Here is a 17,556-nt window from a genome sequence, read left to right on the forward strand (position 1 = left end):
CTTCCGACCACAAGTCCGCTATAGGGCGGCGTCACACTCCTCTGCTATCCTCCTCTATTAATTCTCTTTCTTCCGCCCGGGCCCAGGCTGTAACATCTTTTTCCTATTGCAGGATGCAGGGCCAGCAGAGGATTTCCATCTGAGAGCTATCCTCCTCCTAGTCAACACCAGGGCTAAATCTATAAATCGGTTTCCTATTTTTTTATGTTTAGGCCTATGGAATAGGCCCAGCACGCATGCCTCCATTGTGCAGGGGATAGTACGTTCTAAGACTGTGTGTAGTGACCTAAGAATATGATACCAATACGTAGATAGTGATGGGCAGTTCCAGACCTGACCATATGTTTAAAGTCTGCATCTGGCTGTGCGCAACGCGGGCATTGTTTGTCTGTGCTGCCCCCTATTACATTATGGCTGTGTGGAGTGAGATAGGTCATGGGTAAGGTGTTGAATTGGGTATATTTAAAGCTAGCGTTTCTGGAGATCATCTTGGGTGATCTCAGCACTCGGTTCCATTCTACCTCGGTGACGGTGCGCTCTATAGTCAGTTCCCATTTCTGTCGTAGCATAGGTAGCTGATTCTCAACCATTCCTCTCAAGGCCCATTTAATAAGGTGTACTGCCATTTCAAATGAGCTCATGGCATGCAGGAGCCTGTGCATTGTTTGGTTCGTGTGTTCACGCTCCCCATAAAGACTGGAATGTTTCCCGCAGCCCATGGTAAGTCAAGAATTGCCCACTGGGCACATTGGACTGGACAATCAGGCCCTTCAATGGGATCAGTGCTCCTTCCAGGTAGAGGTCCCCCACTTTTGAAAGGGCCACGTTTTCCCACTCCCTTAGTTGGTTCACAGTATAGGAGGAGTTTTTGGCATCTCCTCTCGGCAGCCCCACCAGTGGGAGGTCAGGTGAGTATAGTGTGATTCCTGGCGTTCGCATAAGGCTACTTTGCCAGCATTGCAGTGCCACCGTGACCAGTGCACCCCGAGGTCGGAATCGTTTCCTGGGGAGTATAAGCTGAGCCTGTAGTGTCTCATTTAGGTCGGTACAGTGCGGGTGGGTCAAGTGTCTCCAGCTCAATCCCCTCAAGCCATTGAGCCAACCACTGCAGTTGGGTAACCAAATACTATGCCTCAAAATCCGGGGCTCTCAACCCTCCTTTTTCTACAGATCTCTGGGACATAGCTAAGAACACTATGTTGCGGACCCCGTCCCAAATCAAGTCTCTCAGTAACATGTCTAATTCTTTAAACCAAGTCTTCCGGATGACCACCGGTATTGGGCATTGCACTTGATCCCAACACAGCCCGGAGCCCGTTCTAGTGGTACAACCTGTAGAGGATCTTACGCAGAACGTGTTGAAAGAATATCCGGAAGTCTTCTCTGGCGCTATAGGAGAACTTAAGGGATTTCAACATAAGATCCAGCTCAAACGCCATGCCAGTGCACATGTGCATAAGGCTAGGAACATACCTTTGGGCATTAGAGAGGCGGTAAAATGTGAGTTAGAAAAGTTGTGTGCAGAAGGAATTGAGAGAGTAGAAGCCTCAGATTGGGTTTCTCCCTTGGTTATTGCCCATAAGGCAAATGGGAAGCTTAGGTTATGTGTAGAAATGAGAGATTTGAATAAGAACATCATTGTGGAAAAATTTCCCTTAACAAAGATAAGAGAAATGCTTTCAGTCACCAAGGGTGTGCGATGGTTCACCACAATAGACCTCACAGCTGCCTACCACCAAGTACCTTTACATAAGAACAGCAGGAACCTTACTAGTTTCATAACTCCTTTTGGCTGTTTTAGGAATGTCAGAGTTCCTTTTGGACTCTCTTCTGCTGCTCCCATGTTTCAGCACATAATGTATGAATTATTTAAGGATGTAAATTATGTCATGTTTTCCCAAGATGATTTTTTGATTATGGGGAAGACCAAAACTGAAAACGACAAAACTGACAGGAAAGTAATGGACATTTTGAGCTCTAAAGGTTTAACTGCTGAGAGTGCTCGCTGTTGTCGTGACAAGTTCAGAATGTGAGCTCTAGGGGATGGAAAATGCTGTGCGGGGGAGACCGTTAGCGGAGCTTGTACAAGGAGCAACTGTGCGCTGTGCTAGGATCATAAATAGGATCATAAATAAACTACATGAAATCCTCCTGTGAGCTCTAGCCTGTGCCCAGCAGTAGCAAAGCCAAAATTGTAATAATTAAAGTCACTCATCACACGTCTGGTCTTTGCAGTTAGTTTATTTAATGAAGTAACAAAACCCCACACCGCATTCCTGCCAGGCACAGCTTGCTACTGACTGCCAACGTACAGCCCCAACATTCTCAATATGACATGGTAGAACGTGTGTATTTCATAATGTGGTTGTTATGTCCGCTTACTATTATTATTCAACATCGAATACTGTGTTGGCTTCACATTCCATGGAATATGGAACATGAAGCCTGTGTCCGGTGTTGGGTCAGTTACAGCTGTGGGGAGCTTACTGTCACATAGTTCGTGCTGCTTTTCTGTACCTGCCTGTTTTTTATGGAATAAAGTTACCCTGAAGACAAATCTTCAGTGTCCTTCATTAAAAAGAATGGCGACGAGTGGATTCTTCAAGAACCAGTGAAGGAGGATGAAACTGGATTGTGTGTAACTTTAACAAAGACAGGCAGAGTCGACGCGACGGCAGACTGACGCTTTATTCACATATTTACTGGGCACCCATCCGCAGTGTGGGAAATCGACGCAGCAATGCTGGTGAGCTACTGTTTTTTTTTTTTTAAACATATTTTATTAGTCGATTGCATACATATTACAGCCCCCTGAGTATTAGGGTCATCAGTGAAATCACATTGCATTATATCACTACAGCAAGCTGTTGGCATGTCTGCCGACCAGAGATACCACAAAATGTTATCCTGAACAATAACAAACTCCCCCCACCCTGTTCCTTGCCTCGCACCATGTGCATATATTCCCCATCCCAGCCGTAAAGTCCTGCTGCCACGTCATGTCCCGATGAGATGAATCCCCCTATCTTCCCCCCGGCCTGACCAGCCCCATAAATCATCCCCATGCATGCTCCTCGTCCTCCACGGGTTGTTCCAGCCACAGCCCCCGGTATTCCGCCCACCTTTTCCATATTTTGTATTGTTTGCGTGGACATCCCCGGGCTACAAATATGGGTTGTTCCAGGCCCATACAGAAGTGTAGGCCGTTCTTCCATGCTGTCACTGATGGAGCTCGAGGCGCCTTCCATGCTTTAGCGATGTCCCGCTTTGCTAGCGCAAGGCCCAGCCGCAGCAAGTGCCGCTTGTATATATTGCCCCCAATGCCCTCCATGACATGCAGCAGTGCAAATCGTGGCGTTCGTGGGACCGCCCACCCCAGTACTTCGGACAAGCAAGTAATCACCCCCCTCCAAAACCGGTCTAAGGCAGGGCAGTGCAAAATAGTATGAAGAAATGTTCCTTCCCCCTGGCCACACCTCAGGCAGTCCGGCGTAGCAATCATACCTGCTCGGAACAGTCTGGCCCGGGTGAAGTAAACCCTATGCAGGTATTTAAATTGTATGAGGCGCAGGCGCATCAATATAGCCGCCTCCCTCGGAGCCGCCAGGGCCTCTCTCCAGTCTTCCTCATCCAGGGCACCTACGTCAGATTCCCAGTCCCCCCGTAACTTCTGGAGCTATGTAGAGCAATGAATAACTAGGGCCTGGTAGATCCTGGAGATCTTTTGGGTCCCCAAGTCCCCCATAAAGAGTCTCGCTTCCAACGGACTAAACTCTGGGAGGGATGTAAGTCCCTCTAAGCTAGGGGACAGCGCATGACGCAGCTGGAGATATCTATAGAACTGTGATTGGGGCATAGAGAATTCTCTTTGTAGATCCTGGAATGATTTGAGCGTTGTGTCCCTCATAACATCTCCCAATGTCGAGATGCCAATTGCATCCCATCCGCGGAAGCCCCTGAGCGCCATCAGGTCTGGGAAGCGCCCATTGTTCCAAAGGGGGGTCTCTTCAGTTAAAACATTCCACCAGCCCATCCGACGCAGTGCCTGCCGCCAGATCAAGAAAACCACTTGCGTGGCCGACGGCATACTGCTGCGCACCAGCGGCGAGTACAGGATAGTATGTAGTGTATTAGATCCCATAAGCAGCCTCTCCAATGCGTATGCCGGGTCTTTCCTATCCCCATACCACCACTCGTTGAGAACAAGGAGGTGCGAGGCTTGATAGTAAGACAAGACATCCGAGGACGTAATTCCCCCGCAATACGAGGATAGAAAACATGTTCTCAGGGCCACTCGCACTTTACCCCCCTCCCACAGGAACCGCCCCAACACTGAATTCACCTGCCGGAACCATCGAGGCGGGATCGGATATGGATGATTTTGCAGCAGGTAGAGCAGCTTCGGCAGTGCCACCATCTTAAATATTGCCGACCTGCCATATAGTGTCAGTGGCATTCGAGACCAAGTCTTGAGATCCGAACGGATCCTCTCCCATTCCGGCGCTATGTTACGGTTCCAAGAAAGCGCCGGAGCCTCCGAAAGGAACACCCCCAAGTATTTTAGCCCTCCCACGGCCAGCTGAATATCCCTCGCCCACGCCCCGGGCCTCGAGCTGTCCCCCAGAATCCACAGTGTAGATTTGCGAGGATTCATATAAAGTCCCGACGTTTCCCCAAAGATCTGCATGATCCGTAGGAGTCGTGGCCCCGACACATCTAGTTCCGTAAGGAAGAACAGGACGTCATCCGCATATAGTGCGATTCTGTCCGATACCTCCGGGGACCACTCGAAGCCCCTGACCTGCGCATCCATACGCACCCATGCCGCCAACGGTTCCATCGCCAGCGTGAACAGGTATGGGGACAGGGGACATCCCTGCCTCGTACCCCGCCGTATGGGAAAGACAGGTGATGACGCCCCCGCCACCCGCACCGTCGCCGTCAAGTCCGTATAAAGGAGCCGGATGTAGGAAAGAAAGCGCGGGCCCAGATTGAGTCGGCACAGTAAGGCAAACAAGTATACCCAACTCAGAGAATCAAAGGCCCTATCCATGTCCGCCAACAGGAGCGCCGCCTGCTCCCCGGTATGTCGAACCGCTGCCACTGCCACATGCGCCCGCCTTATGTTATGTCTTGTGGCTCTCTTGGGCATGAACCCTGCCTGATCAGGGTGTATAAGAGCCGATATATGGGGCAGAAGATGATTGGCCAAGGCCTTGGCAAGGATCTTTGCCTCTACATTAAGAAGGGAGATAGGGCGATACGATGCCCGTTGATCCGGGGGTCGACCGGGTTTGAGAAATACCACCACTTCTGCGTGTCTCCAGTCTGGAGGGAGTATGCCCCTCTCCCTAGCCTCCTCCACCACAGCCCGGTAATATGGCGCCAATTGTGTGTTATAGCATTTGAAAAACTCGCTCAGGAACCCGTTGGGCCCAGGCACCTTCCCTGAATTAAGTTCCCCTAAGGCTGTGCCGAGTTATTCCTCCGTTAACGGAAGCTCCAGGCAATCCCGCGCCTCATCAGACACCGGAGTAGGGGGTAGATCAGCCAAGAATTGCTCAACGGTAGCCGCTGGCAGACATTCCCAGGGGGCATAAAGATCCGCATAATAGGCCGCAAAGCTTTCGGCTATAAGGAGTTGGTCAGTAATCGGTGCCCCTTCATTATCTAATAAGCCCTGGAGGGCCTGGTCGTGAAAGGCGCCCTGGCAGAGCCGATAGATCATTTTCCCAGATTTATCCCCCCACTGATATATCCTGCTACGTGTCGCCAGTCAAGTCTGGCGGGCTTCATCCATAAGAAGGGCTGCACAGGACTGTTGGGCCTGGAGCAGTTGCCTCACCCGCTGCTCTCCTCCCTCTTCCCTGGCCTGCCGCTCGAGTGCCTCAACGGAGGCCTCCGCTCGCGTCAGTTCTTCCCTGCGCCTGCTGCGGGCCACCGAACACCAAGAGATATCCACCCCTCGTAGAGTGGGCTTCAAGGCCTCCCACAAGGACCCGACACTAGACACCAACCCTCGTTTGAAGTGAAATAGTGGGAAATAGCTTCCCTCATATGTGAACTGAAGGCTGCATTCTGCAGGTGCCACAGCGACAGGCGCCACCAAAATGGCTGCCGCCCTCTGCCCATTGCCAGCTTGAGGGACACTGGAGAGTGATCATAGAAGCCCCGGGGCAGGATCTCTCCTAGCACCACTTCACTAGCCTTCACCCAGGGAATAAATATGCAGTCCAGCCTCGAGAAGGTGGCATGAACCGCCGAGAGGTACGTGTATTCCCGCCTATCCCCGTGAGTCCACCGCCAAACATCAATTCAGTCAAGACTAGCCACTAGGGAGCTTAGTTTCGTGGAGCAGCCCCTCCTCATACCTTCCACCCCCCACTTCGATCTCTGGCCAGGTCCATAACATCGTTCCAGTCTCCTCTCACTACAGAAATCATATCCGGCATATCCGCCCAAAGGGCCAGTACCTTCTCCACAAAAAACCACTGCAAGGGGGCGTTGGCATACACACTACCCAAAATCATGGGGACCGTCACAACCGTACCCCTAATAAAAAGATAGCGGCCCTGCGGGTCAATCCACTGTTGTGCGTGTACATATGGGACCCTACGATGAATTAGGATCGCCACCCCTCTGGATCCCCTCACAAATCCTGCGTGAAAGATCTGCTGGTACCCATAGCGCTGCAGGCATGGAGTCTTCGTACCCAAGAGATGCGTTTCCTGCAGCATAAGGATATCCGCCCGTGCCCTTTTGGCATGATGTAATATTGCTCCCCGCTTAATTTTGTCAAGGGCCCCCCTCACGTTCCAACTTACAATTCTGAGAGTACCTGGGACTCCTACGTCCCTTGACGTTGCGCTAGCCATAGGAAAGGGACCCCATCTCCCTCACCAGTAAAAAGCTGCGGCTAGATGTAAGAATAAAGTCAGAGGCCCACAATAGAAGTGCGATGCGAAACCTATAACAATTCTCCCCCAACAATCCCCCCACCCCATACCTCAATAACTCTGAAGCATCTGTCGCGGTGAGGGGGATACCCAGGCCCCAACGGGGGAAATGACACCGCCCCATCCAATGGATCCCCAACTCACAGCCCATGGTCCTTGGGACAAATCTCAACCAGAACTAGTCCAGCAGAAAGTCAGCCCACTCCTTACCTCCCCCAACCATTACAGTCCAAGTATTATGGTAAGTACATTGAGGGCCAGGGAGACCATCCCCACCCCTTACCAACCCCAAGCATCAGTAGATCAAAAATCAGTGTCCATGCTCCTGGCCTCCCCCGCGGAAGCCCCACCAGAACCAGAACGCCTCCTGGATCGTGACCGCCTGTCCCCCAACCGTTGCCGTCGCTTCTGATCTTTCCGGGCCACCTCTCCGGAGGAGGAATTGGACTCCCTACTGGGCGGCGTGGGTACTTGTATCCGCACAGTCTCGTCAGTCCATTTGAATACTTCCTCCGGGGAATCAAAGAAGTGAGTACGGAATTGGTACACCACCCGTAGGCGAGCCGGGAATAGCAGGGCATATGGTAGCTTAAGTTCTCGCAGCCTGGCCTTCGCTGTCATGAAAGATTGTCGCTGTTGCTGCACCAGGCGGGTATAGTCGGGGAAGATGGATATGCGCACATTTTCATACAGCAGCGGTTCTTTAGCCCGGGCTCGTTTCAAAATTGCATTGCGATCGGAATAGTTCAGAAAGCGTGCTATCACCGGCCGCGAGCGTGCCCCCGGCGGCGGCTTCTGTATCAGTGCCCGGTAACCCCGCTCCACCACGAAGCAACGGGACATCGTATCCGGCGGTAGCCAGCTGTCCTGCCACCGCGTGAGGAAGCGTTCCATATTGCCCGCCTCGCAGCCCTCCGGAAAACCCACGAACCTCAAGTTGTTCCGTCGGGCCCGTCCTTCTGCATCTTCCACCCGAAGCGCCAATACCCGCTGAATCTTTTCCATGGTCGCCATTTTATGCTTCAGCGTGGTAACATCGTCCTCCACCCCTGAGATCCGGGTCTCCGCTTCTGTGATGCGAGACACAGCGTTGCACAGGTCCTGGCGCAGCAGCGTGACTTCCGACCCAACCGCCCCAATTTTGGCATCAAGCATGTCTCTGGATTGGGTAATGGCTGCCATGAGGGCCGCGTTGTCTGGGACAGTCTCCGGCGGTCCCCCAGCCGCGCCAGCCGGCGCCCCGGGGCCAGTGAACTTATCGATAGGGCCATGGCGAGCAGAGCCACCGCCTTTGTCTCTTGTCATGGCCTCCTCCGGGGGCCTCCCACAGGGCCAATCGCGGCAAGGCCAATCGCCGGAGCAGCGGCCCCGGGCCCAATGAATCCCCCCGAGAGGTCGAAGCCCACTGACTCAATCCAGTCCTACCAACTGCTGGGTGGCCGCACCGTCCGCCGCCAACGCTGCCCGTCCTGGAGCTTCGAGTCCGGCCGCCCTCCACTCGGCGATCCACCAGGCCCAGTGCCTAGATTCCCGGCCTCTCCTCTCGCGGCCCGAATGTGCCGCCAATTTCATGCCGCCATGGTGTTCCGCCGATTCCCTGGGACCACCTCTCGTGTGTCGGGGGCCTGAGCGCCGACCCACCCCACTCCTCCATCAAGGGGCCGCCCTCCGGGCCACCGTACTCATCACACTCTCTCCTCACCTCCGCAGCCCGGCCAGTCCGCCGCCCTTGTCCATGGGGGGGCCCCCCGGCCCGCAGCAGGTCTTTGCCCACGCGTGGATGGCCTCCTCCACGCAGTCGGGGACCGGACCCTGCCAGTCCCGCCGCCGCAGTCCACAACTCCAAGGGGGCCCTGCAGTCTGCGCTCCGGGCCGTCCCTCTGCTTCTCCCGGCCCCCGGCTGCTGAGGAGGGGCTGGGGGGGGAGAGAGGTTCAGATGAAATGGACGTGAATCCTTCTGCCGCTGTGACTCCCAGCGCTCCCCCAGCGCCAGCTCTCAGTGTATTGTCTCCGATTTCGAGGGCACGACCCCTCTACTGGGCCCTCTGCCACTGCCGCCACTCCCTCCAGATGTCCGGCCGGCCCCACTTAGCTCTCCGTCCGGCTCCCGGGGACGTGGCCGGCCCTGCTTATGCCTCTTCAGTGACTCACAGGCTGCCAGCCCTCAGCGCCGCTCCCATCTCCTTTCGTCCGGCCCAGCACTCACAGTTTCGCCTGGGGCCAGGCGCACCGCTACCCGCCACCTCCAGGGGCCTCCCGGATGTCGCACTCGATTCCCCGGCTTCGGCGATGCACCTGGGCCCCGACCCGAGCGTGGCGCGAATCCGCCGCCGATCGCGCGCCCGGACGCCCCGGAGCTCCACCGGGTGTCCGCTCGGGGGAGTATCGTCCCCACACCCCCTTCTGGGAGGATAGTTGGTTGGGGGAGTCAGGATACTGCAGGATATTGCCGCGGGCTGGACGGAGCTTGCCTAACTCGCGTCCGCCATTACGGCTCGCTTGGCCACGCCCCGTGAGCTACTGTTTTAATATTTAATTATCCATCAGGCTTCAAATGTTATCTTTGGCCTTACCGGTATAATGTTGAAACCCTCGAAGTTCAAACGATAGTTACCCAGCAACGCGTCTTCGTGCCAATAGCTCGTGAACCTGCAACGCACTGTTTCCTGCTCCCTCGCGACTCACTGGATTGTTCTGTTCGCACATCAGACGTCATTACAGATTAGACGTGCTGTGTGACAACGTCACGGAGGACGGCCATTTTTAATTGGGAAACTGCTGGAATACATCGGTTTTTTTTGGCTAAGAAATTCAAACTAAGCAGACGCCAAAGATTATAAAGCCCCGCTATCCATTTCTGCAGCTTCAGGGAGCAATGTACTTCTTCAGGTGATTTTTTTCTTTACAATTTCTTAATTGGAAGTTTTGTTTCTCTCAGCACAAGTACACTGTGGTGAAGAAAGGACAGTGTTAGGCTCATATTTCACACTGAACAATTCCACATTTTCTTCTGATCTGATTTTACTTGGAAAGCTTTTTAGGAACAATGAGTCAACAAACCTTTACTTTAAGTACTTCACAAGTATTTTGGACTGGTGGAGCCAGACCAGTTCTTAAATGGACAGAATGGAAAGAATATTTCTTAAATTATATTGAAACTGTAGACTCTGATGGCAAAATGTCTGCTCAGCACAAGAAACGCATCTTATTACATTCTTTAGGCCCTCAAGGACTTAAAACATACAATCAAATGAACAAACCTGTGGTTGTTGGTGGTGATAGTAATGTTTTTAATATTGCTCTTGCCAATCTTGATAAGTACTTTGCCCCCAAAGTGTAAATAGGCATCACACGCTACAAATGTTTTCAAAGAAAACAGCTCAAAGCAGAATCTATAGATGATTGCGTGAGCGAGTTAAAGAAATTAGCCACTGATTGTGCGTTTGGTGGGTTATTGGAAGATTTTGTTCGGGACCAGGTGGCTATGCATGCTTTTAATCCTGCTATTCAGGAGAGTTTGTGGATGAATGGAGATGCTTGTTTGGATGACATTCTTGCTATAGTTCGTAAAGCCGAAACATCTAGTAGATGTGCCAACGCTTTGAAAACAGAGGCAATGGCAAGTGATACTATGGCCAAAATAAAAGCGAGTACTAAACCAAACTTTAACAGTAAACAAAGATCTGAAGGTTGACGCAGCTACAGGTCAGACAGATAACCGCCTATATTTTATAGATGTGGACGTCTTGAGCATTTGGCTTTTGCTAAATCTTGTCCAGCAAAAAAAGTCAAATGCAGTTCTTGTGGTATTGTTGGGCATTACACAAAGGTATGCAGAAGAAGATCTAAATCTGTGAAATGTGTTCAGGATGATATAGATTATGTTGGTGAGTTCAGCAGTAATGATGAACATGTTTCGGAATGTACTGCTGAAGTGAAAAAGAAGTTACTTTTGAACATCAGAGATGGATGTTTACTTATTGAAAACAAACCTGAATGCTGGGTTTGCATTAGTGGAGTGCGTGTTAAAATTTACGCTGATTCTGGTTCACCTTATTCCATTGTGAATGAAGAGGTATGGGAAAAGCACTTTATAGGTAAAGTTGTTACAAAACTATTTCCTTCTGATATTGAACCGGAAGGATATGGTGGAAAGAAAATTGATATAGTAGGTTATCTCTGGTACAAATTTGAGTTTAAGAATCGCCATTCTTATGGCAATTTGTATATTTCGAGAAAAGGTCCATCTGTTCTTGGATGGCGGGGACCAGAAAAACTTACATATCATGGAACAAGTATTCGTAATGGATGAAGGTACGAAAGGTACGAAAACTGGAGATAAACTTTCCTAAAAATTCCGTCTTTATTTAAAAAAATAAAATAGGCAAGTTGAAGGGATTTGAGCACAGAATAATACTCAAAGACGGTGCTACACCTAAAGTTCATATTCCAATTGCCTTAAGGAATGATGTGGCTCTGGAACTTGACAGATTAGTTACCTCTGATATCATAGAGCCTGTTGCAGCATCAGCATGGATTTCTCCCTTAGTGGTGGTCAAACGCAGTAATGGGAAATTGAGGCTGTGTGTGGACTTATGCCATTTAAATGAGAAAATCATAGTTGATCACTTCCCATTGCCCAAAATCAATGAAATGTTGGCTTTATTAGAGGGAGACAAGTGGTGCTCTACTATTGACTTATCTGCTGCATATCATCAGATCCCTCTTTCTAAGAGTAGCAAGAAATGTACAGCTTTTATCACACCGCAGGGTTGTTTTCAATTTAAAAGGATGCCTTTCGGTTTGGTGTCGGCCGTAGCTGTTTTTCAACGGTTAATGCACCAATTATTTGCCAAGGTCAAACCCACAAAAAAATTCAGGACGATATACTTGTTTTGGGGAAAAACAAAATTGAACATGATAAATCATTAGAGGATGTTTTAACGATTTTGGAATCGAATGGATTAACCATTGAATACTCCAAATGTACATTTGCCAGCAATAATGTCACTTATTTAGGACATGTTATTGATTGTGATTGTATCAGACCAAAGCCTAATCTAATTGATGCTATTAAGTGTGCACCTGCTCCCAACTGCAAAGATGATGTCAGATCTTTCATTGGTCTTGCTGAATTCTGTTCTAAATATATCCCAAATTTTGCCTCGAGAACATATAATATTAGGCAATTATTAAAGAACAGAAACAAATTTGATTGGTCATCACAATGTGCACAAGATTTTTGCAATATTAAAGATAACCTTGCAAAAGTCGCCTTCTTGAAGAGTTTTGACACCGATTCTCAAAGTGTTATAACAACGGATGCGAGTATCAAAGGTTTGGGTGCTGTTCTTACTCAAGTTGGTGTGGATGGTAAAGAACATGTTATAGATTATGCTCCTAGATCCTTGTCACCCACTGAGGAGAAGTACTCAGTAATTGAGAAGGAGACATTAGCCTGTGTTTGGGCTGTTGATCATTTTCAGACATTTGTATGGGGTAAACAGTTCACATTACGTTGTGATCACAAGCCTTTACTGAAAGTATTCACTAATGAAGGCACTATTAACACGTCTGCACTCGTTGCTAGATTATCTATCAGATTGCAAGACTATTGTTATAAAATGGAATTTGTTCCTGGTAAAAAGAATTGTATGGCTGATTTCCTTTCTAGAATGCCAAAACAACTTGACAAATGTAAGGATGAAGTATGAAACTCTTATAAGGTTGCTTATGTACAGGATTCTGGTGACAGTGGCATTCTTAAGGATAAATGGGAGAAGGAATACAAAAAAGATGAAGTATTGTGCAAAGTTAAATTGCATCTTAAACAGTAATGGCCAAGGACATTCGAGAAGGAGCACATATTAAAACTGTTTTGGGAAGTTAGATCTGATCTGTGTGCTCAAGGTGAGAATATTTGGAGATGTGATATGAGTAATTCCTCCGAAGAGTTTGCGCACCTCCATAATTGCTTTATGTCACGAAGGGCATTTTGGCATAGTCCGTTCTAAACAAACTGTATAAACTTCATTTTGGTGGCCTGGCATGGATGGTGACATTGAAGCATTTGTACGCAATTGTGAGCAGTGTAAAGTGGCTGATGAATCCTTAGTCACAATCAAACCACCTTTAGGTGAAATGACCAAACCCATATCACCGTGGGAATGTATTGCTATTAACATCATGGGCCCCATTGAGAAGGCGCAGAAATACATTTTGGTACTTACGGATATGTTTTCTAGATAACCTTATGTCAAAGTGGAAGGTAGGGCAGACACCGATACTGTTCTTCAATTTTTAGACCAGGCGTTTCAAATGGAAGGCATTCCCACCATTTTGTTAAGCGATAATGGTGTGCAGTTTACGTCAAATAGAGCTAGAGAATATTTCTGTAAACTGGGAATCAAACATAGAACAACTTCACTGTACAATCCGAACAGCAATGGCATGGTGTAACGCTTTGACAGAGGTATAAAAAACACTATCCAGATGACTGCTCAGCAAGGTGATTGGGAAACTCATGTGTTAAAAATGGTTATGGCCTACAGGGTATCAATTAGTGAAGCTATCTGGATATCCACCTTTCATTCTCATGAGTGGTAGGAATCCTAGAACAATATTTACACCTGGTTGGTTATTTAAGTCTAGCATTGTGCATTGGACTGAAGACTCGGTAAGAGAAAGAGCAGAATCCCTTTAAGCAAAAAAAGGAAAGAATGGTATGATTCTAAACATGGTGTGAAGGAGTCTGATATAACTGTCGGACAATGGTTTAGAGTAAAAAAACCTGGGAGGGTTTCTAAAGAGGAAAGTCGTTTTTTTTAACCTTTGCAGGTTGCTGAAGTTTTGTACAATGCAGTACATCTCACTGATGGTAAAGTTTGGAACCTTAAGAGAATAGCTAAATTTTCTGAACCTTCTTGTACTAATTTGATACCCAATATGTATGATGTTGATGATCTGTTGTTTGATGGTAATTTTGATGTCAGCAATTGTGTAAGTTCACCAGCAATCGAACAAGATAATATTCCAAATGATTCACATGATCGGAGGTCACGCAATTCTGAATGTGAAGTTGAGAGTTCTCCTGATTCAGATTTAGAGGAAACTGTCTCTGACTCCAAGCATTCCGAGCGAGGGAAAAAACCTCCTGTTTGATTAAAAGATTATATTTCTGAGAATTTTCCATTGTAATATAAACGCCTTATTTATTTTTATTTGTGACAATGTTAATGCATTTGCTGTGTTCTTCCTTTCCGTGGTTTTTATGTGGAATGTAAATAGTTTTATTTTCCATCGTTGAAAAAAAAGAGAGGGGATGTGTTATGTCCTCTTACTATTATTATTCAACATCGAATACTGTGTTGTCTTCACGTTCCATGGAATATGGAGTGAAGCCTGTGTCCAGTGTTGGGTCAGTTACAGCTGTGGGGAGCTTACTGTCACATAGTTTGAGCTGCTTTTCTGCACCTGTCTGTCTCTTATGGAATAAAGTTACCCTGAAGACAAATCCTCACAATGTCCTTCATTACACTCAGCCTGGCCGAAGCTGCCTAAGCACTTTACAACAGATATTTTAAAATGCAACGGTTTTGTGCACTCTAGAACAAATTTACTGTCACATCTGTCCCTGTTGCAAATAGCTTTGCAGCATATTTTTTTTAACTACATCTATAAAATGTGCAAGGACCGCCACCTCCTGACACCCGTTTTCCTCTGCCACATCTTGCCCCTAATGTATGGGCCCTCGGAGAAACTTTTTTCTTATTTCAGCACTGGGTACGCACCTCATTACTCTTACAGGCTAGGTAGTTCACACGGAACAACGGAGATTTTTTTTTAAAGTATCTCCATGTTTTAGCCCATATGATGCTAACTTGATTTAAGGAAACCATATTTCACCAAATCTAACCTCACTACGAACCACGTGCTCCGCAACACCCTCCCGCCACTTCTACCACCTGGCAGCCCCCTCCTGGGGTCGTCATCAACCAGCAGTCCAATCCCAGGACGGCCCTTGCAGCATCCAACCAACGCAACGGCATTTGTGGAATCCACGGCCAATGAGCACAAGGCCCCGAATCAGCACACGAACGATTGGCTGAGGTGCTAACTGTTTATCAGTCTCCGGACGTTTGACATATTACCAGTCTTCCTCGCTCCCAGACGAATCTGAAAATGTGTTCAGCATTGGGATTGGCTGTCACGTGACCCGGAAGCGCAGGCATTCTTAATAGAGGTCGTCCTCCAAGAGGTCCATGAAGAACAAGAGGGTTTGAGCTGCATTTACGGAACCCCCCCACCCCCCGTGTAAGTAGCCGGCAGGTGGGGACGTGCTTTTAAAACGGACAGTTTCCCCCTAAATGGGTGGACAGGTCTTCCAGAAATTCGTTCTGTTTGGATGTGTTCATGGGTTCCTTCTTGCAGTTCTCATTTTCTTGTATTTCTCAGTTTTGCACCCATTCTCCCGTAATAGCATTTGCTTAATTGAATTAGCTAAGAAGACTAGTAACAGTTTTGAATAATCTCAGGGTTCAAAATATTTATATTTCGAACAAATTTCCTATAACCAGGGGTTAATAATAAAATATTGCTATAAAGCCACTTAAATCGTAGGTTTATAAAAAAAAAACTGCGTGTAGAAACTCTCCCAAATTATTTCATTATCAAACTGTGTTTTTCGAAATGGTGCAAATGCATTTCAACTTAGATGGTTTCAACTTCATTGCTTCTAGCGACATAGCCATAGGAATGTGCATGTGATTAACACATCTATCAATCATTGCTACAAATAATAGCATTACATTATGGAAACTTCTTCAGAGAGTTCTAAAGTTTCTCCATTGCAAACATCATATAGATAGATCAAGCAAAATTTTGTGGTGTGATGGAGGCGGAAGGTTGCAGGAGATCATGGCGATATTAAAGAAACTTGATGGGAGATATGTTAAACCAGCTATGTTATCCTTAGCAACTTACATAGGTATCACTAAAATTTGGTGTTATTTAAGTTGCAATTAAAGGCACCAGCGACAATTACTGGAGCAGGCCATTGTGTCAATTCAATGTTTAGGTATTCATAAATAATCACAGGATCATAATTGAACCATAAACTGAACGCAAAGTAAATAAGGTTATCCTAGTAATGATTTCTACCATTGCCCACCTTCCCACACGTTCAGTAGCTTTTTTTCCCCACATTTGCAGCGATTTTTGTTTGGCTAAAATTACCTCCCTGCAAATAAAGGCTTTCGGTGATATCTACTGATCTCTTATTTGCATACAAGAAACTTCTCATTGACATCTGTTTTTGCTATTCTGTCCAATTCTTATAACGTCCGTTCCAAACTCCATCTTTCCACTTCCATTTTTACTTAGGACTATGGTCCCATTTTTAGGTCGAGCCCGAGTCAGCGGGCATGCGCTGCTCTGGCGATCTGCTGTAGTGTAGTATGGAAGAGAAGACCCGCCCACTTCTCCACCCATATTTTTTATTGCCTTGTTTCTTTGTCCTTCGTAAATGCTGGCTTCTGATTTGTTAATAGGCTTCTTAGTCCCGTCTTAGTACTGCCTTGTCTTCATTTGTATCCTCCCATGGCTGCTTGTCTTGTTACAATGTCTGCTTTATCATGGCTGTGAGCACTATTTTGTTTAATGATTTCCCCCATTCCATCCACGACATGTTTTTAGGTCTCGCCTGAGCCAGCACTTTAGCGCTGCTCTCGCGAGAGCTTTTGTAAACGGGGGATTTGAAAGTGCAAACTAGTGCTTTCAGGCCGCCAACTACAGTGCATGTGCGCCAGGCGCGCGCACCATTTGGCAGCCTGCGTGATCATTTCGCGGCCGCTTTGATGTTCAGTGAGCCACGCGGCCACTGAGAACATCAAAGCGGCCGCGAAAGTGCTCACCATTTGCCACCCCCTCCCTTATCCCACTTACTGCTTGTTTCACAATGGCGACAGCTTGTTTACGTACCCCATGCGCGGTGCCGCGCCCTCCTGTCGCCATCTCCCTCAGGCGCTGCCGGGGCCGTCCAACGTGTCGATAACGCAACTAGTGCGTTATCATATAAGCACACAGATACCTTCAGGTGTAGTTTGCGCTATATAAAACTAGTTTCTCGCTTACCCGCTGTTGCTCATTCCCTTTACAAATATCATTAATGTGCTCCCTGCGCAAGCAGTACCCGTCCGTCTTACCTTTGCTCCCGCCCCCTCCCCCGTCCCTCCTCTCTCCTTCGTCCCTCCTCTCTCCCTTTTCTGGGCACATGATACATTTTTGTTTGTTAAATATTTTTTTCAATCAAAAATGCACCAGCATACAAGCTGATCTCCTATTTCCACAGCGCGTCTCCTAGCTTCACACTATAAGGACAGCATCTGCCTGAGGTCTCTCGCGCTCCTCCTCTCAGCACGCTGTCGTAGCCTTATTTCCTCCAGCAGGCCCACTTGGCTTTTCTTCAATCGCTGCACGGGCCGGTCGTTCTTCCTTCTGGCATATTTAATACTTCCTCCCTCTGCCTTTCAGTTTCGTTCTTACTCTCCCTTTTCTCTTAATTTAACTCCATATATATTGAATTATGAACAAAAATTCCTTC

General features: G+C 48.0%; 1 protein-coding gene across 1 annotated transcript in view; it reads left to right on the forward strand.

Annotated features, from left to right (window-relative positions):
* Positions 1–15,127: 15,127 nt before the first annotated feature.
* Positions 15,128–17,556, forward strand: part of NDUFS8 (NADH:ubiquinone oxidoreductase core subunit S8) — a 30,852-nt gene continuing 28,423 nt past the window's right edge. Inside the window, exon 1 of the mRNA XM_085651610.1 lies at positions 15,128–15,269. The gene's annotated coding sequence lies outside the window, so the exon portion shown is untranslated. The remainder of the gene's footprint in view (positions 15,270–17,556) is intronic.

Source organism: Triturus cristatus, chromosome 4_1, assembly GCF_964204655.1.
Source record: "Triturus cristatus chromosome 4_1, aTriCri1.1, whole genome shotgun sequence".
NCBI lineage: Eukaryota > Metazoa > Chordata > Amphibia > Caudata > Salamandridae > Triturus > Triturus cristatus.